General features: G+C 43.6%; 1 protein-coding gene across 1 annotated transcript in view; it reads right to left on the reverse strand.

Moving 5' to 3' along the window:
• Positions 1-19,545, reverse strand: part of APBA1 (amyloid beta precursor protein binding family A member 1) — a 233,717-nt gene extending 214,172 nt beyond the window's left edge. The window contains exon 1 of the mRNA XM_081504354.1: positions 19,310-19,545. The gene's annotated coding sequence lies outside the window, so the exon portion shown is untranslated. The remainder of the gene's footprint in view (positions 1-19,309) is intronic.
• Positions 19,546-20,844: the final 1,299 nt, after the last annotated feature.

Raw genomic sequence — 20,844 nt, forward strand, 5'->3', positions numbered from 1 at the left:
TGACTTTACCTGCTCAATACCTTTCCTGTCTGTCCATCTCCCAGCTCTTCTGCCAGCATTTCCCAAACCACCACCTCCCCCTTTAGAGTCTGTGATGGGCTCTAATGGGAATCACCTTCCCTTTTGCAAAATGTTTACAAATGGGCTTTCCCTTGAGCCCTCTTCCCAATCTACTGTCTCAGAAAAGCACACATCTGACCATGGCTTTCCTTTATTTGAAACATTTAGACGACTCCCTATTGTCCTCAGTGTCCAGGCAGCTGTCCCCTCCCTGTCCCAGGACTCTGGTGCACCCTCTCCCTTCTGCCTGGGATTACTTCCCCTACTCCACCTCAGTTACTTCTGCACATAGAGAAGCCCTTCATGAGAGACCCCAGCAGGGCTGGCTCCCTGTCACACACAAGCACTCTTACCTGTCCTTCACAGCACACATCAGGTGCAAGAACAGCAATGACATTTCTATGGTTTGTGTAAGTACCTGTCTCCTGTGCTCAACTTTAAATTAGCTCCCTAAAGAACAGGGAGCTCCAATAAACCCCTGGAAACTGCATAGGGTTGGCATACTGTCCGTGCCCACCAAATATGTGTAGGATGAATGTGATGAAGAGTGAACATGAGAAAGGAGTTAGTGCTCAGATCACGGGGCTTAAGACCTCTCTTGTTGAGCATCATTCTCCAGCCATATGGAGATCAGTTTTTCAGGGCTGCAGAGGATCTGCAGGAACATTCAGGCTCTTCCCTTAACAGATTCCCCCAATATAACCCAAGGGCTTAAAGTGTGGGAAGGAGGGAGAGAGGTATTCTTTTTTTAAAATTTTTATTGGAGTAAAGTTGATTTACAGTGTCACGTCAGTTCCAGGTATGTGTGTGTGTATATATATATATATATATATATATATATATATATATATATTTCCCCCCCACACTCTTTTTTAGGTTCTTTTCTCATATAGACCATTACAGAGTACTAAGTAGAGTTCTCTGTGCTATAGGTCCTTATTAGTTATCTGTTTTAAATATAGTAGTTTGGATGTGTCAGTTCCAGTCTCCCAATTTATCCCTCCCCCACTTATACCCTAGTAACCATAGGTTTGCTTTCTATACCTGCAACTCTATTTCTGGGCTTCCCCGGTTGCTCAGCGGTAAAGAATCTGCCTGCAATGTAGGAGATGCAGGAGATTCGGGTTTGATCTCTGGGTCAGAAGATCCCCTAGAGAAGGTCATGGCAACCCATTCCAGTATTCTTGCCTGGAGAATCCCACGGACTGAGGAGCCTGAAGGGCTACAGTCCATATGGTCACAAAGAGTAGGACACGACTGAAGTGACTGAGCATGCATGCATAACTCTATTTCTGTTAGTATTCTTTTAATGTGATTTTTTTCCAAGACAGTGAGAGCAGGTTGGCATCCTTTAGGCATCTGATTAATGGAATCTGTTCAATAATAAAGATTTTAACTGCAACAGCTTTAATCCAAACTGAGAAAACTTCTAAGAACTAAGAAAGCAGGAATGCTGTCTCCCACAGCCCCCTCCACCATGTATAAACAGAAAGATGAAAAAATGAGTTAAAAGGCAGTGTTGTATAGTGATTATATATGTACATACTCTGGGTCCTGGCTACCTGCTAGCTGTGTGATCTTGCACAAGTCACTTGACCTCTCTGTGCTTCAGAGTCCTCATCTATAAAATGTACATAATAATAGCATAGTGTTGTTGTGAGAATTAAATGAATTAATATACATCAAGTGCTTTGAGCAGTGTTTTAGGTTACTTAACAGAGTATTATATGACTTAATATATAAATGTTTTCCCTTTTATTATTACTGTTTTTTTAAAGCTATTTTACAGTATTCTAGTGAAAATAAATATACTTTGATTAGAATGGGGCTCAATTAATGTTTAAAGCTAAGATGCTAAAACTAAAATATGAACTGGCTTGTTCTGTTGTACATAAAACTATTTTTAGTGAAAGTATTCTGAATATATAAACTTGATTCAGATAAAGCAAACAAAATGTGTTAGTGGATAGTTGTTGACTTCTACAGAGTGTGACAAAAACACTCTTCAAATATGCATGAATAACCTGTTCAGTATCCAGTGAATTCACAAGCATATGCTTAATTTAACTTTGATATATAAAATAACAAAATCACATTCTGTTAACTGAGGTAGACAATAAAATTAATCAGAAAAGAATCAACAGAACACATCTCTGCCTTAAAGCAGAGTATGTATACCTATATCTATCCTTGAGTTGTGAAGAGGATATGTTAAGATTACATCAAACAGAAAGGTATTCACCAAAATAATTGATTAAAATGTTTCTAATTAGACACACATTCCTTATGATCAATGAATTCTGTTCCTAAATACATACTCAAAAAATAGGAAAAAAGGCAGAAAGATATACACAAGAATGTTCATAGTAGCATTGTTCATATAGTCAAAAAACTGAAAACTCAAATGTCCATTAGAAGGCAGAGATTAACAAGTCATTATGTATTTATACAACTGAATACCATATAGCAATGAGAAGAATGACCACTGTTACACATAATAACATGCATGTATCTCATAGATATTATGTCAAGTAAAAGAATCTGTACAAAAAAGAAGTACATAAGTGATTCTTTTTAGATGAAGTTCAAGAGTTGTCAAATCTGATAAATGATGATAGAAGTCACAACAGTGTTTACCTCTGGGGAGACGGGAACAGGTATAGACTGGTGGGAATCTGGGGTGCTGGCAGTGTTCTACATCCTGATTTGGGGGGTGGTTACTCAGGTTTATACATATGGAAAATTCCTCAAACTGTACGCTTAAGATGTATGTACTTTATGTACTTCGCTGTATGTGTTTTACTCCTATTATTAAAAAAAAAAATCTTCCTAATAGTTTAAATCATGACCAATGGTACACTGATTTAAGAAAACTGACCGCCATTTGAGTTCTTCACACATTGTTGCAGAGTTTGCAGACAGCTCTTTCCACGTGCACACCAAACTGAGTGTTACAGAGTGAATTGTGTGCCCCTCGCCCTTCACGTGTTGATGCTCCAACCCCCAGCGTGACTGTATTTGGGTAGGACCGTTAAAGAGGTAATTAAAGTTAAATATGATCATAAGGCTGGGGACATAATAGAACATGACTGAGGTCCTTTTAAGAAGAGGAAGTGATATCAAGTATGTGCCCACATGAGAAAAATCCATGTGAGGACATGGCAACTAGGTGGCTGTCTGCAAGCTGAGGAGAAAGGCCTGCTGACACCTTGATCTTCAACTTTGAGCCTCTAGAACTGTGAGAAACTGAATTTCTGTTGGCCAAGCCACTCAGTCTATCGTAGTCTGTTATGACAGCCCTAGTAGACTAACACACCAAGTAAAGAGGCTTCAAGAAAAACTCTGGGAGCTTGATATGGGCTCTCTGGAGTTTGTGGGACCCAGGATGTTGTTGTCTGATTCTTGCTGTGAGAAATCAAGAAGGTAGTCAAAACCAGCAGGGCAAAGAGAGAGGGGGCTCTCTTTGCAGCAAAAGGCACATCAACTGCCACTGGAACAGGGGTGTGTGCTTCCTGTGGGCTCCATGGAAGCAGCCTGCTTGACCTGGAGAAGTTTAACACTATTTAACACCACTACACACCTGAAAGGTCAGTTTTCATTCCAATCCCAAAGAAGGGCGGTGCTAAAGAATGTTCTAACTACCAGACAATTGTACTCATGCTAGTAAGGTTAAGCTCAAAATCCTTCAAGGTAGGCTTCAGCAGTACTTGAATTGAGAACTTCCAGATGTACAAGCTGGGGTTAGAAAAGGCAGAGGAACCAACATTTGCTGGATTGTAGAGAAAGCAAGGGAATTCCAGAAAAGATGCTGAAGCTGAAGCTCTGATACTTTGACCACCTGATGAGAAGAGCTGACTCATTGGGAAAGACCCTGATGCTGGGAAAGATTGAAGGCAAAAGGAGAAGAGGGTGGCAGAGGATGAGATGGTTGGATAGCATCACCAACTCAAGGGACAGAAACCTGGGCAAACTGGGAGACAGTGAGGGACAGGGAGGCCTGGCATGCTATAATCCATGGGGTTGCAAAGAGTCAGACACGACTTAGAAACTCAACCACAACAACAACACACCTACCAGACGGCTAGAGCTAAATGAATGATATGAGACCAGGTGCTGACAAGGATGGGGACCAACCATAGCTCTCATAAGCTGCTGTTGGGGGAGTTAATTGGTCCACCACTTTGTAAAACCTTTGGGCCATATCTCAAAACCAAAACATATACCTATTCCATGACTCAGCCATTTCACTCCTACAGAAATGAGTGCTTATGTGCACCAAAATGTTCAAGAATCTTCAGTGAGACAAACCTAACTGTCCAACAGAAGAACAGAGAATAAACTAAGTATATTCACACAACAGATTCATGCTCATGCTCAGTCATGTCTGACTCTTCGTGACCCATGGACTGCAGCCCACCAGGCTCCTTGGTCCATGCGATTTTCCCGACAAGGATACAGGAGTGGGTTGCCATGCCCTCCTCCAAGGGATCTTTGCAACCCAGGGATCGAACTGCATCTCCCATACTGCAGGAGGATTCTTTACTGCTGAATAACTGGGGAAACCCCACACAATGGATTATCAAACCACAACAGAAAGGAATGAACTACTGATACATACAACAACATGGATGAATCTCTAAAAAATATTGAACAAAAAAGTCAGACACAAAAGGTTACATACTCAAGGATTCCATGTGTATGAAGTTAAAAGCAAGTAAAATACTCCATGGTGATAGAGGTCAGACAGAGCAGTGGTTACCTTTGGGCTGCAGGTGATATTAACTAGAAAGGGCCATGAAGGAGCTTGGGGGAAGTGGAGGAGGGGCAGGATGTGTTCTGTATCTCATCTAGGTGCTAATTATATGGGTTTTCAGATACACAAAAATTCAACAAACTGCACACTTGAGATTTCTGTACTGTGTTCAGGTTCCACTGCAATTTTTAAAAGTCAGGAACGAGCCAGGAGTTTGGAATTTTTATTATTACACTGGACGGTATTATGTGATTAATAGACTGGTTTTGACTTTTCACCACTCAAGAGAGGGAAATCTAAAGGACCTGTGCAGGATTGTATTCCAATGGGGAAGAGAAAATAGATCCACTGAGAAAACAGATACACTTTTTCAGTCCACAATTCTGCTTTAGCTTTTATTTTGAGTAGCTCTGGTTAAAGGTGGCAACTTGACCACATACATTTTTATTAAGAGAAACAGAGAGAATAGCCACAAACAAGAGATTTTTAACACATTTCTTTGAAAGTGACTGGACTGTAGAATCCCTGGCCAGGCACACAATCCTGGCAAGGGATGGAGGTATAGAAGGCTCTGGAAACAGGCGATCCCCTGTAACCAGACAGTTGGATCCCACACCTCTGCTCCATGTAACACACACATATCACCAGAAACCAGCAGCCACTTCTCAGGAAAAAGAGTGGCATATGGGGATTCCCAGGGAAGCGCTGAACTGGCTCCTTGGTTGACCACTGTAAAGAGCAGCTACTGGTCTGGTGGTGGACAATGTTGGTATCACATCCAAATCCTCACCCGGTCAATAGCTAGCATCCACGACTCATTGACCAGCTTTGCCTTTTCATATAGAGAACCAGAAATACCTGAGGATGTATATTCCCCTCCCCACAGGCCCCTCTTAATGCCCAAGACCCTTACCCAGTGACTTACAGGTATGCAGTATGTACCACCAAAGCCACTGACTCTTGTAGGGACAGTCCTGAGACCACATCATATCAGAGCTTCCCCACCCTCAAGTCTTTGAGATCATGCCCTTGTCTGACTGACACCCTCCCCAACCCCGTACCCTGCTTCTCTTCCTGGAACATCTCCTTAATAAAGCAGTGCCTGAACATACCAACCCTCTTCTTAGTTTCTGCTCTGGGGGCCCCAACCTAAGACCTTTACAAACCCTGCCAACTAATACAGACGCCTGGCCATCTCCCATGTCACAGCCCTAATATGAATGGACAATCCATGATGACCAGACATTAGCTGAAAACCTCTGGCATGGAAGGGAGCTATCCAAATAAGCCACGAGATATAAACAAGCCCACTGTAATTCCCCGAAGGGAAAAAAGAAGGAGGAGGGGGTGGTAAGAGAGGAAAAAATCAAACTCAGGAAAAGAAAAAGTAAGACTCACTGTGCAGATAATATAATGAACAAAACCTTAATCATCCACCTTCATAAGTACAGTCTCTTTACTTCGTCAAGGGGAGCCTCATTCCATACAAGAAACTGTAGACAGATGGTTAATTACACCCCCTCCACACCTTGCAGTTCTCAGGTAAGCCTGCCCACCCCCCACCCCGACCCCTGTGCCTTCATCCACTGAGAACAATTTTGAAATCAGTCTTTGCACTGCCAGTAAGTGGTATGTTGTGTCTCACCAGGAGCAGCTCAGACATAATAGCAAACAACATCCTGAGCCCCTCAGCCTCCATTCTTCCCCAAGCAGACTTCGAATACCTCACACAACTTAAATGTAATATGCACTTCTAACACTGGCTTAACACTCTGTCTTCAAGGCTAGACAGCATCTACCAGAGCAGTACCAATTTATACCAAGCTGAAAGCACACTTAATAATTTCTTTTACACCAGCCATGGATCTTTTCTCCAGGTTAACACATTTTGGCAGACTAAAAAAGATAAGGGCTTATTTGAAAGCTAACCTAACTGTTCTTTTCCTTAACAAATTTTAATAAGGGATATGACTATTAATGATTTTCGTTACAACTTTCTAGCACATTCCTTTCTTTTCACCCCTTAAACACATACATACACACACATACATAGTTTCTTCATGACAGAACACAGAATAACAGACTATTTGGAAAAATAACACACATGCACACTGTAATTTCACCATCCAGTTTTTGTCCATCTCATTTTGAGAAGAAAATTCTAGATTTATATATTTCCTAATGCTTCCACTCCTGAGCCTATATACCTACTAAGAAATAAAATGGGAGTTGTGTTCAAGGCTTTGCTCTTACAGAGACGTGACTCCTTGATATGTGTTGAGAAAATACAGATGAAAAGACACAGTACATTCTATTATTCTATCTTTATTTATGCCTAATGCAGAGTTCTGACCCCTGAGTTAAATTTTGGGTAAAGCACAGCAAAAAGCCGGGCTGCTGGCAGCTGAGGCTCAAAGCACGTCAGCCTCCAGAGCTCTGACAGTGACAGAAAGCCTCAGGGACCAAAGCTAAACGTTTAGCCACTTCAGTTATTCTCTAATAAGCCCTTTTCATGTTGAAATGTTGGCTTTGTTTTGTCTGTTTGCTTTTCTCTTCTTTCTTCCCTGACATTCTTTTCCTTTTTTGGTTAATAGTGGGGGAGGGGGAAACACGATTGCTAAAGCCCTTAAATTTAATTACAAAATGTTAACTCAACCATTTCTAAAGGTTCACTAGAGAATAGACAGAATTCCTTTTAAAGATGGAAAAATAAGACACACAGAAAAGCAACATATTTTCTTATCATATATACCATATATTCAACAAATATGTATTCAGCACATACTATATATGCATATATGTGTGTGCAGAGTATCCACACGCTGTTAGCTCTCCCAGTGCTAAAGAAGATGAGAAAAAGGTCAGTGGGTGGGTATATGGGTATATATTGTGGAAGGACAAGAGAGGGATGAATAAAGTAAGCACACAGTGCTGCAGTTCAAAGTGAACTGCAGTTGCTCTCTAACCAGTGGTACCCAGGGCTGTGAGCATTTACACCAGGAGTCAGCGAGCTCAGTTCCAGGAAACATATCTGGCCCAGTGCCTGGGAGTTGGGAATGGTTTTACATTTTTAGATGGCTGGAAAAAAATCAAGGGAGGAATCAAAATTTTGTGACAAGTGAAAGTGATACGAAATTCAAATTTCAGCATCCAGAAATAAAGTTTTATTGGAGCACTGCCCTGCTCGCTGCCTTACATGTTGCCCACGGCATTTGTATCACCACAGCAGAGCTGCGAAATTGTGACAGGCGACAGAGACTGTGTGGCCCCGTGGAAACTTTTTACTATGTGGCCCTTTGCAGCAAGAATGTGCTGACCCCTGGCTTAGAGTGGGGAGATGTCACTTCTGCCCAAGGTCATCATGAGGGGCGTGACACATCTCCCTTACTTTCCTAGAGCCCTTGAAAGCGCAGTGGCCCCGTGTGGGAAGAGAAGGGAAGGGTAGGTTTCATCATCCCTCCTTTCACTGCTAGGGAAGCTGAGGCTCAGCTCAGTCGAGAGAGACTTGATCAATGTTGGCAGCTAATGAATGGCGGCACCACACTCCATCCATCTTGAGCCTTTCCATCACAGCAGGTAGAGACTGGAGAGATGCTGTGCAACAGCTGCCCACACACAGACATCCCAAGTAGGACAGGGCATCACAAACAAGGGCATCCAGCAGAGCAGGTGGGGTGGGGGGCTTTTGCTGAGCGCCAGGACAAAGGGGACAGGAGCCGTCAGGGCCTGCTCCCATCCCTGGACCCAAGGTGAGGCCCTCTTGCCCTGTCCTTTAGTCACTGATAGAACCTCTGAGAGCCTCAAGTCCCATCTGTAATTTAAGTCTTCTCCTGATATGGTTATGAAGAGTAGGTGAGGTCAGTATGAGAATCAAATGAGTTAACTGTGTATAGTGCTCAGCACAACACCTGGCACTCTGTAGCTATGATGTTAACTTGCTTTCATTTACTGGATGGGGAATCTATTGAGGTTTTTTTCTTCATTATTGCAGTAAAAATGCTTCATAATGTTGTGTTAGTTTCTGCCATACAACAACGTGAATCAGCTGTAAGTATACATACATCCTGTCCCTCTTAAGCCTCCCTCCCACCGCACTCTCCCATCCACTGCTCTAGGTCTTCACAGAGCACTGAGCTGAGCTCCCTGTGCTGTACAGTAGCTTCCCACCTGCTATCTATTTTACATGGGGTAGTGTATATATGTCAATGCTACTCTCTCAGTTGGTCCCACACTCCCCTTCCCTTCCTGCTCCCCATGTACAGAAGTCTGTTCTCTATGTCTGCATCTCTATTCCTTCCTACTAGGCTTTGAAAATAGGAACTGACATGTCCTTCTACTAGACAACAGGAGAGCCATAAAGAGTGTAATCACACCTCAACACCAGACTAGATTAGACTTTCATACCACCTAACACTATGGAAACATTCCACCTGTGGAACAAATTCTCGCTTCTTTAGGACCCCCTCCCCACGCTGCCCCCCTCCCCAACACATGTCAGGTATGAGCTCAGGAAAAAAAGGTTCCTGTACTTTCAAGTTATTTGGAAGAGAAGTAGGTATAAAAAGTAGTTTCCCATCTAGGAAGAAATATATTAGGTTGAAATTGAGAAGGAAGTAATTGAACTGAATATCTAGCACTCCTGAGGTTTGGGGGTGGTGGCTTGGGAAAGAAGCAGGAAAGGAGGGGGCAGGAAAGAACTGTGAAGAGAGATGAGCCAGACTGGGAACGCCGGCCAGTGCAGCCATGCAGTCAGGACCCAGGAGCTGGGGACGGTTCACACAGCTCGGGAAGCCACTAGACCTAAGAACCAATCCACTTGTCTGACTCCACTTTCCACACTAATAGTTTCTTCTTTTGGAAATAAAACATCTACTCAAAAATAAATTTCCCTTTAGTATTCTTGTGACCTCCTACACTCATACTACCAAATATACAGATATGTTAATAATTTGAAACAAATTTTTAAAATCCTCTGATGTGAAATTATTTCATGCTATAAGGAAACAAGCACTCTTCTGATGGATGTAATGCAATAGAACAGTGTTTCTTCAATTGCATGTCAGGAACCATTAGAACTGAAATAAGTTTAGTGAATTGACAATCATATAGAATAGAATGGAATAGAACAGCAAATACTCAAGTGCTTCACACATAATAAAGGACCAGTATTGTCAAGTGAAATTTTTGTTTCAGTGATATGTTTATGTGTGTGTGTGTGTGTGTGTGTGTGTGTGTGTGTTTATACACACATCTATACACTCATCTATATTGCTATGCTATGATATAAACTATATTCTCACGAGGGGTCTTGGTCGAACAAATTTAAAGGCACTGAAATAGAGTGTGATCCACATAGTAAGTCCAGTATAAAAATCCTAATTCATTGACTAGCCACATAAGAGGGTAATTATTGCTGATAAGAGGAATTTCTTTCAATGAAAAGCTCTTCCTCTGAATTTAAGATATGCTACCATTTACAAGAAAAAGGATTTATGCACATCTTGTCAAGTACACCTCTTCTCTAAAATAAAGTGTATCTGTCAATCAATACGGAATTGAACGTGAGATACAAAATTTATCAAAAGTCAGAAACGTACATGGTCACATTGTTCAGAACAACGGTTAATCGCTTGCCCAGTGAGATGAAATCATTACCGTATTTTTCACACTAATTAATCCACCATGGAGCAGAAGAGGAGAAGGTTGGAGAGGAAACTTACTAGGCAAGGATCACCACACCTCAACAACCTCCGATGATGACATGGCATATACAAAATGAGATTCCCAATCCCCCCCAAAAAATGAGATTTCAGAAAAGAGAAAGTCATCTTTTGTTTAACTCCATATAAAGTCTCCCTTACTAAGAGCCATTCTCTCAGTTAGTCTCTTCTGAATGCCAAAAAACCTATTATCTCCAAGATAACAGGAACTAAAATCAAGCAATTTATTAATGATGGATGTGATGGCCACTGATTTTAAAGGGAAAAGCCATGTCAAAAAATTTATTTGGTAAGACTGAAGGTTTTATGAAAAGGAGATGTAGGTTTCATAGGTCACCTGAGAACTGTTTGAAGACAGCCAGAAACAACTACAGTCAAAACTAGATAGGGATGACTATAGAGGTCATAGGATTGAAATAGAATAGGTGAATGAATGAAGGGAGTCAAGATTTTAACACCAATTTAAGTATATACTCCTTCACAATTGCCTGTATTGGATGACTTTATACAAATCATGCAGAAGTGCTGGGTTGTGGAGGGCATGAATATATACCTATAGAAAGTGAGTGAAGTCGCTCAGTCGTGTCCAACTCTTTGTGATCCCGGGGACCCTCCGTCCATGGAATTTCCCAGGCAAGAATACTGGAGTGGGTTGCCATTTCCTTCTCCAGGGGATCTTTCTAACCCAAGGGTTGAACCCCAGTCTCCAGCATTGCAAGCAGACGATTTTACCGTCTCAACCACCAGGGAAGCCCAGCCCAAGAATACTGGAGTTGGTAGCCTATCCCTTCTCCAGCAGATCTTCCCAACCCAGGAATCGAACCAGGGTGTCCTGCACTGCAGGTGGATTCTTTACCACCTGAGCTATCAGGGAAGCCCCATATACCTATAGGAAGACAGCAAAAAAACAACTGTTTTTACGCTGTGTGAATAGGCACACAGGGCTTAGAATTAAGGGCGGCATCACATGGAAGGCAGCATCACATGCAAATTCAAAAGTACTCTATGACATACAAGTTAGATAGATGTGAGTATGCCAAAAGTGGTGTTTAATGATGAAAAAGATGCTGGTCAAAGCAGCGCGTGAAACATTTGAATAAATGATTTTGTAAAATGTGAATGCAGAAGAATGTCATATTTTAAAATGACTAATTTTATATAAGTTGATTTAAAATATATGCAAGTAAATTAATAAATATAGATTATTATTAAATATAGTATAAACATTTATAGTAAATTAAGTATAACAATAAAACATTATTTATTAAGTATAAAAAATAGCCTTTACCTATATCACTACAATGTGCATATTCAAGCTGATGTAAAGACTTTTTAAAAACTACCTCGCTGGAAAACTGGGGACTACCTTATAGTCCAGGGTACCTTATACATGGGCATACATGGTAATGTGCATCCCAGATAACTGAGGATTGTCAACAGTTGGCTTGTGAGTAAACTTGAACAGTAGGAAGCTGATGCAATATATTAAAACCCCTAAAATAAAATAGCAGTAACTGCTATCCCACAAATTCTTACTATTAAAAATTCCCTGTGCTATCCCTGTGCCAATGTGCATAAGAAGTTGTTGTTGCACTGCCCCCACGCCTCTTTTTAGCCCACCTGTGAGGTCACGGGTGGCTCTGATGGACAGCTCCCCACACACTGACGGCTTCCTACCTCCACCCTCTCAGCCTCTCTGCTTAGCTACCCACAAGGGCTTTCTCCACTGCCTACAAAGTTTGCAGCATTAAAGTGCTTGGGATTTGATGCCCCCAGGATTAAATGGGGGATAAAATTCCCACCTTTCCCACTGCTTGGTAGACAATCATAAAGAACAGCGCCTCCACTGCCCACAATGTAATCTGCTCACTAACTTGCCTCTTTTCTTACTTCCCTGTTTTCCTTCTTTCTCTGCCTCATTTTTTCCCATTCCTCATTTGTGCTTCTTGAGATCACCTCCCAAACAGACTATTTGTACCCAAGTCCTCATCTCAGGCCATGAGTGCATAAACTACTTAGCACCAAGGGGAAATTTTGTCTCCTTTTAAAAACAGCTGTCTGCAGGGATCAAGGTCAAAGAGCTTTAGCCCCATTCTTTATACCTGAAATGTCTCATCCATTCCTTGCAATGAGTATTTGATGATCCCTTACTAAGGCAAAGAGTTTTTTATGGGTTGTAGGGTTTTCTATGCCCAGATGAACAAAACAGAGCTCTAGTTTCAAAGACCTTAGACCTAAGAATGAGATATGAAATATAGAAGAAAAGGAGCCCTATTGCTGAAGACGGTTCAGGCCAGAGAAGAGTGATGTGCAGTTTCAAGAAAGCGACCACTTCCAACTGACTAGTATTTCAGCACTACTCAGACACAGCCACTCTCCAAGTTCTCTAACTCAAATGTGTGATTCAGGACATATTCTCTTTGTAAAAACCCAGCACCGACTCACCCACAGGTCAGTTCGAACATGGTAGTGTGATATAGCCTTACAGGTGACTGATTCAATACTGAAAGGCAAAGCATAACATTGCAGGGTCCCTACGTGACTACTCCATGTATATGTGTGACACTATATGGCCAGGTGAAGCAAGGAAACCAGCAAGGTTTACTTGACTGTGCCAAGCATGTTCCTGTCTCAGGCCGTTTGACATTCTCTACCTAGAAGGCCCTGCCCTCATATATTGGGTTGGCCAAAAAGTTTGTTCGGGTCTTACTGCCCCATCAGTCAGAAAAATTCAAATGAACTTTTTGGTCAACCAAATACTTGCATGGCTCACTATTTCAACGCTTTAAGCTCTGAGCTCAAGGCATTTCCTGACCACCCAGTATAAAGTAACAGCCACCCCTACACTCCACACTCTATTCCTTCCTTGCTTTCTTCTTCATAGCATTTACTGCCACCTGAAATATATGTGCTTATTTATTTTTCAATCTCTTCCTCTAAAAGGTCGGTGGTCGTAGGGACCTTCTTGCCCCCGTTCTATCCTTTGCACCAAGAATACTGAGTGGCAGAGAGAAGACGCTCAGAAAACATTTGTTGAAGGAATGAATAAATGATTTCAACATTAGAACCTCAAAATCGCCACTCACCACAGTCAGATTTCTATAAATTGGTCTGGAATCACACATGACCCTGTAGACTCCCTTTGAGGGTCTAAAGCATACAGAATTATTTTGTGAAAACAAATTTTGTAAAGCTTCAATGTATGTAGCAGGTATGAATAAATAAAAGTTTTAATGCTGTCATGAATTTGAACAGGCCATGGAATGCAACTTATTCAATGTCCATGATACAAATAGGAAAGAAATCCTGAAATTTTAGATCTTAGATACTATACATATCTTTACTAAAATATTAATTTATTCACGTAAAAAAATTACTGAGCACTTACAATAGGCATGGTGTTGGGTGAAGAGCTATATTTGATTTTTCTTTTGCCATATGTTGGCATTGCAGATAGGGGAAGCTCATCTTTTCAAAAACAATTATATTTTCCTCCATTACTTACTGAAGTCAGAAATCCTTGAGAGAAAATCTTCACAGGAAATACTTCAGGTGGGGTCTTTTATTCAGCTAATTTTAAAGGCAAACATTTTTCTCTTTTCATTGAGTTTACGGGAAGGAGGAACTACTGTATTTAACAACATTTAATGTTACTAACTTTAATAACAAAAATTATATAAGTGGTTGTCAAACTTTAATTATATAGGACTAATTGGTTCTACCACAAATTTATGCTCTCCAGACACAGGAGGCCCTCACAGTCAGGTGATAATCTTTTATTTACCCCTAACTACCTCACCACCTCATTCCCACGACACTTGGTCCAAGTCTTTATTATTCTACCCATGGCCTCAACCCTGCCCAGCTCTCTGACTTGACTTAGAAGACCATGGCCAAATTCCTTTCTTTTCGTCTCAAACTTCCCATGCTTCTGTCTCAAAAGAGCCCTTCCTTTGAAGAGTCCTATCTTAAAGATTATTTTCCCATCAGTTTAGCCTCTCCCTTACATTTTCGATCTCTCTCTATCCTTCACTGGTTTCTTCTCCTCCACTTATAAAGTAGGCTCAGGTGTCCCTATACTAAGACATTTCTTTCCCTATACCATGCCCTACCTTTGATGTAGCAAACTCTCTCTCTCTCTCCTTCATCCTACTTATTAAAAACGAAGTCTGTCCTTGCTGCTTTCCATGTGCATCACCCTCCCCTATTCAATCCCTCACAGCCTCAATGCACTTCCACCTGCCTCAGGATAATCAAGGAAAAAACAAGTCAAACCAACGGCTCTTCCTTCCCGCACCTCCACCCCCTTGGGGCATGAGGTAGGAAGGGTGGTACTCCCTCACCTTCCCCAGCTTCCAGGGCACCACACTACTGCCACCGCATTCCTCCAACCGCCCCTTGTTTAATGCTCATAACCTCTTTTTTCTCCTTTCCCCTACAACCCAGAGGTCCTCCAAGGATCCTACCCTTAGCCTTTGCCTCTTCTTGCTCCACTCTCTTTTGGAGAAGGCAATGGCACCCCACTCCAGTACTCTTGCCTGGAAAATCCCATGGATGGAGGAGCCTGGTAGGCTGCAGTCCATGGGGTCGCTAAGAGTCGGACACGACTGAGCGACTTCGCTTTCACTATTCCCTTTCATGCACTGGAGAAGGAAATGGCAACCCACTCCAGTATTCTTGCCTGGAGAATCCCAGGGACGGCGGAGCCTGGTGGGCTGCCGTCTATGGGGTCGCACAGAGTCGGACGCGACTGAAGCGACTTAGCAGCAGCAGCAGCTCCACTCTCTTTACCGGTCATTCCTGAGACATTAAGTGAGTGCGTGAAGTCGCTCAGTCGTGCCCGACTCTTTGCAACCCCGTGGACTGTAGCCTACCAGGCTCCTCTGTCCATGGGACTCTCCAGGCAAGAGTACTGGAGTGGGCTGCCATTTCCTTCTCCAGGGGATCTTCCCGACCCAGGGATCCAGACCAGGTCTCCCGCATTGCAGACAGACATTTTAACCTCTGAGCCACCAGGGAAGCCCCCCTGAGACATTAAAACTGCTCCTAAATAAATGACTTAAAAATCTCTTTATCGCTCTAACCTCTCTCCAAAACCTATACCTGTACTGGAGTCCCTTCATTTGGACAAACCTGTCAGGCTCAAAATGAAACTTCTTTATATCCCCTCTTCCTCATCCTCCTCTGAAGCTTTCTTGACAATGACCCAATCATTCTCACAGCTGAGCCTGACAATGACCTTTGATCTCCCTGATCAGTGTTCAGATTATTCTTGTACCCTGTCTCTCGAGTTTGCTCTCTCCTTTCACTCCCCCTCTCTCATTTCCTCTGACCCTTAATTTAACAACAGAGCTTATCTTGTCTCCCTACTGCCGTTCTTGCCTCATTTCATTACATCCAATACAATTCAAGACTGTCACCGTGAAGCACAGTTATCGTTCTGTCAACCTTCCTCCTCAAAAACCTTCCAAGGCTCCCTGGCAGTAACTGAATAAAATCCACATAAAAGTTGCTCCACAGCCTTGAATGACTGTCTCTTTCTTATCTCTCACTTCATCTCTCGGCATCTCCTATGCTCCAGCACAAGCCATTCTTTTTTTTCCCCTAGTTTAATTAAGAAAGAATTTTAAGCACATCATTCTGTTCCCTGAATGGGCATACACTTCCCACCACCAGGCCTTTGCTATGCTGTTCCTCCCCCAAATATGCCCTTCCTTCCCTGTCAGCCCAAAACCCACCTACGTAAATCTCAGCCCAAAAGCTCATTCTTCCAAATCTTTCTTGATTATTCCTTTTGAAGTCATTGTTGTATCACATGAACTCCTACAGCTCTGCAGGCATATAGCTTTTTCAGCACTTCACCACTTTCCACCATTCTTACATGCATGACCTGTCTCTCCTTCCTGACCATGAACTTCCTCTGGGCAGGATCTAGGTCTCCTTATTTTTCAAATCTCCAGCCGTCATAACATTTCCCAAACTCTATCCAAAGGTATACACTGCCTAAGATGTTGTAGGTAACTAATAAGTATTTGTAAATTAATGATTGTAACCTAAAGGGTTAACTCTGGATTTTAGTGCTTGAAAGTCTCTTAATTTTAACAACAATTACTTTTTCTTTATAGGATGTAAGTCCAACCTTAGCCACGGTACCACAGTTTATTCCTTTTGTCCCCACAGGTCAATTTTCAGATGTCTTTTATTCCCAAATCTTCTAAAAAACAAACTTCTTTAAGAGACCCAATAATGGAAAAGAAAAGAATTAATGCTCCTTTAAGAAAGAAAACGCATCCATGCAAAACAAATGACTTGCTTCAGGCTACAGCAAAAGGTACAACTGTTTACAGACTGAATTACAGGATTCAAGCTGTATCATTAACCTTAATAGTGCAATCATTAGAAAGCCAGGCATTGCATTTTAAAAATTATCACAGGTTAGAAAGGAAATCACTAATTCCTGAGTCATCAATTGTCCTGTTGTGTAATTATTCTTTTTCTAAACAGTTTATTTACCTTGATAATTCCTAATATTCTTAAACTTTATGGTAAGACATTTATATCTCTGGGTTTTACTTGCACATGTAAACTTTTCCTTAAAAAAATAGCAAAAACCTCTTAGAATGCCTTTTATGTTCCAAAGTATTTTTCTCAGAAAGAAATTGGCAGAACTAATAAGAGAGTTAAGAACTAAGATTCCAAATTCATTTTTATAAATCTATCATAAAACTTTGGATGAGATCCAACAACCTCACATTAAAATTTTAGAAGGCTTGACTTGAAGGACATGAGGAAATTTATTTTAATGTTCACAGCTCCAAGAAAACCTGGTCTACAGATCATCATTAATTAAGAGAAGACAAATGGGAAGACAAAAAGCATATGTGGACAGTCCTGGTTCTATTATTTTCAATGCAACCTCAGCAAAACAAAACAAAAATTTTTTAAAAGAGAAAGAAACATCTGATGCCAACATGTTGTATACTTACTTGTGCAGCTATGACTGCTATAGGCTTTTCAAGAGGACTGGGGCAGCCAGTTTGGATTCTGACAGCAATGCAGTAGAATTTAAGGTGTTATGATTCAAATATGTTCTAAGCAGGTTTATCCAGTTCCACAACATTTTAATAAAGAAGTATCAAGATATAAAGTGTAAAGGTGCATCATTCTTATAAATACTGCAAGAGAAAAACAGGAGCTGGGGAGTCAAACTGCAGTGGATGCACATATGAATACAATATCTCCCTTCCTGTCTCGCTCTACCCAACCCCACATAAGCGGATCTTTATCACGCAGAGACAATTAAACAGCTATAGACCCTGGATGCAATTCCGTGTCCTGGCTCCCTCTGGGTGACTTATTGCCAGCCTGACATTTTCCAAATTTTCTACTTGTAGGCTACATTGGCTAGGAAAGCAGACTCACTAACCTGGGACCCCATCACTGTGAACCTTGGGGTATTTCAGTTCCTCAATAATACATGGTACCACCTAGCCATTGTGAAAGCTGGAAGAGTGGATGCCACTGGCATTAGAAATAAAGTATCCCTTTTCCTAAGGAAAACGCCCTGCTTGTGATGCTGACCAAGGGGTGGGCGGGGGACCAATTTCTCAATGATCTTTTTTTTCTTTTAAAATACTACCCCCTCATCTCTCATACACACCTTCAGAGTTCATTCGACAAGATCCAACATAAAGACCATATTCTTCAACCATAAGATTTCCAGTGTTTAAATGTGGACGGAGACGGTTTAGTTGACATTCAAAGTTGTGGGGTCAGAGAGAAGGATGTGACCATTAAAGACCCTTCTCCTTCAGGTCAGACAAGAGAAAAACAATAGAAACTGCAGAGTCAGGGCATCTAAGACCCTTACAGACTAGGAGCTGACGAAAGAAGTGTCACAGGATGGAAGCTCCCTTCAAAACCTGAATGCCAGCAAGCCCAGGAACGGTAACCATTATACTGTTTCCCTGCCATGTGCCCAAAGCCACATGCACACTTCCACATCCCCATCTCAAATGACATGTGAAAAAAAAGGGGAAATGGGGGGAAACGAAGGGAAGTGAGAACCCCTACAGCCGGCCGTCCCCAGGCAGGAGCAGAACAGAGACTGTGAACAGAGTTCCAGGGAAGAAATAACACTGTCCCACAGTCAGCGGGTGACAGCAAGTCAGGGCACCCGCAGATCTCTGGGTTTGGAGAGCAGTTTGCAGTCACACGAGTACACACACACACATACACACATAGACTCACACACATGGGATTTTACAAATCCGCACCCACGCCCCTGCCTCCCTCCACACTCACACACCAAGTGCATCCTGCTCACTTCACCGTTGTCATCACCACACTCTTTCACCCGGAGAGTCAGCCGAGAGCTGAGGGATCCTAGCGGGGATTCCTGGAAATGTCATCCCCCAACACCTTTGGTCCGCCACCCCCATCCCTTCGACACTACCTTTTACACACACACACACACACACACACACACACACACACTGCCATGACTGTCATCAGACTCACCGCTACCCCGAAAGCACGGCATGTCAGCGCGCACAGGACACCAGGCGTCCGTATCCTCAACGCCCCCTTCCCCCGCCCCGTTAGCTCGATGGCTCTAGGCACTGCCTCCCTGGATGTCGCCGGCTGTCCCCTCTCATCCGCACTATTGTTCCTTGCAGGCGCCCGGGGGCGCCCTTCGGCGAGGACGGGGGCCCCGTCGGGGGCAGCATCAGCGCCGGGGACACCCCATTCACCCAACCCTCCCTCGAGGTGGTACCTTGCCTGACAGCTGGGTCCGCGGGCCCGCAGGAGCAGGCGAAGCTAACGACAGCGTTGGTGCCAAGTCTGGGAATAAAGCTCCTCTCCAGCCGCTCCTACCTCCAGCGCCACCATCTTCTCCCGCCGCCGCCGCCGCCGCCGCGACCGCAGCCGCCCTCGCCCAGCTCTGGCTGGGGCTTCGCAGCAGCCGCTCAGGCCCCTCCAGTCCTGCGGCCCCACCCCCTTCTCCCCACCCTCCCGCCTGCCCGCCCCTCGTGACGCGCGCCGGGGCCGAGCCGGCCGGCTGGCGAGGGAGGGCGCCGGGGGGAGCGCGCGCGCACGCCGCGAGCTAGAAGCGCCCTTGCCTCCCACGCCCACCCGCGCGCACGCGCCGCGCGCGAGCAAGAAGCAGCCGGGCGGCGTCCTCCACGCGCAGCCTCTGAAGTGCCCCAGCCCAAGGGCTGGTGGGCGTGAGGGACTCTACAGCCTTTCGATGCCTGTCGCGCCTCAGCTCCGGCAGGCGCGTCCTGGCGTACGCGGGCTCCGTCGGAGCTCCCGGGACATCCCTCCGGCTCTTGGGTCGCCGCACGGAGTGGGCAATGCGGCTGCCTCCCCGAGGGGACTGACAGGGATCTCCACCCTCTTCGGTGGAAGCCCAGATGGTCCCCGGTTTCCTCAGCAGCAGCTGCGGCCAGTGTCTGCGCCCAGAAATAGGCTGCGCTGCCGGACTTTGAATCCCGGCCGCCGCGTCGGATCCTGAGGGGTGTTCCCTTTACTGAGTTACTGCCGAGCTTTCCCGCTCCTCCGGCCCCTAAAATGATGCCTGTACTGCACTGCCTGGCAGACACACAAGGCCCCCTAAGAAAAGGGGGTTGCCGGTACGTCTGGAGCGGGCTGCAGGCCTGCGTTTTCGCCGCTAGGGAGTGAGCCACTCGGGTTCGGGCCGGAGCGGCGCTGACGGCGTTTGCAACCTTTGAGGGGAACTGCCCAGTCCTGCGGGAAGAAAAGAAAGCCTCTGGATTATGATGCCGGGAGTGTAGTTGAGCCTGGCTTAGGGCATCAGCCCCAGATATGCCTGGGAAGGAGTAAGGCGGGGACCTTGGCAGCAGGGACCAGGTGGCAGGTGCTGTGCGTTAATGAAAAGCAGTGGGATGAACAGGCCTCAGGAGACCTGGGTTCTGGCGCCGGCCTCACCTGTAATTGGCAGTGTAATATGAGTGAAATCATTTCCTTTTTCACAGAATACTCAGTAATAATAAGAAATGATATTTGCACAAAGCCTTATAGTTTTGCAAAGCCATCTTCATACATATGTTCTTATCTGGTAAAATGAAGATAAGCTTTGGTTATCCATATTTCTTGGGGAAGGGTTCTTTTATCACATTGTGTTTCCATATTAAGCCGAATGCCTCCAGAAACGCATTATCAAAGTCTTGTGTATTAGCTTTAAAATTCACGTTTCCATTCTATTCCATAAATCTCTTTTTTGCTTTAATAAAATTAAAAAATAGCTTCTTCCCCCCCAAAAAAGATCTTTTAGTAAAATTGAAATAT

This window comes from Giraffa tippelskirchi, chromosome 1 (genome assembly GCF_054371585.1).
Source record: "Giraffa tippelskirchi isolate mGirTip1 chromosome 1, T2T-mGirTip1v1.2.pri, whole genome shotgun sequence".
NCBI classification, from domain to species: Eukaryota; Metazoa; Chordata; class Mammalia; order Artiodactyla; family Giraffidae; genus Giraffa; species Giraffa tippelskirchi.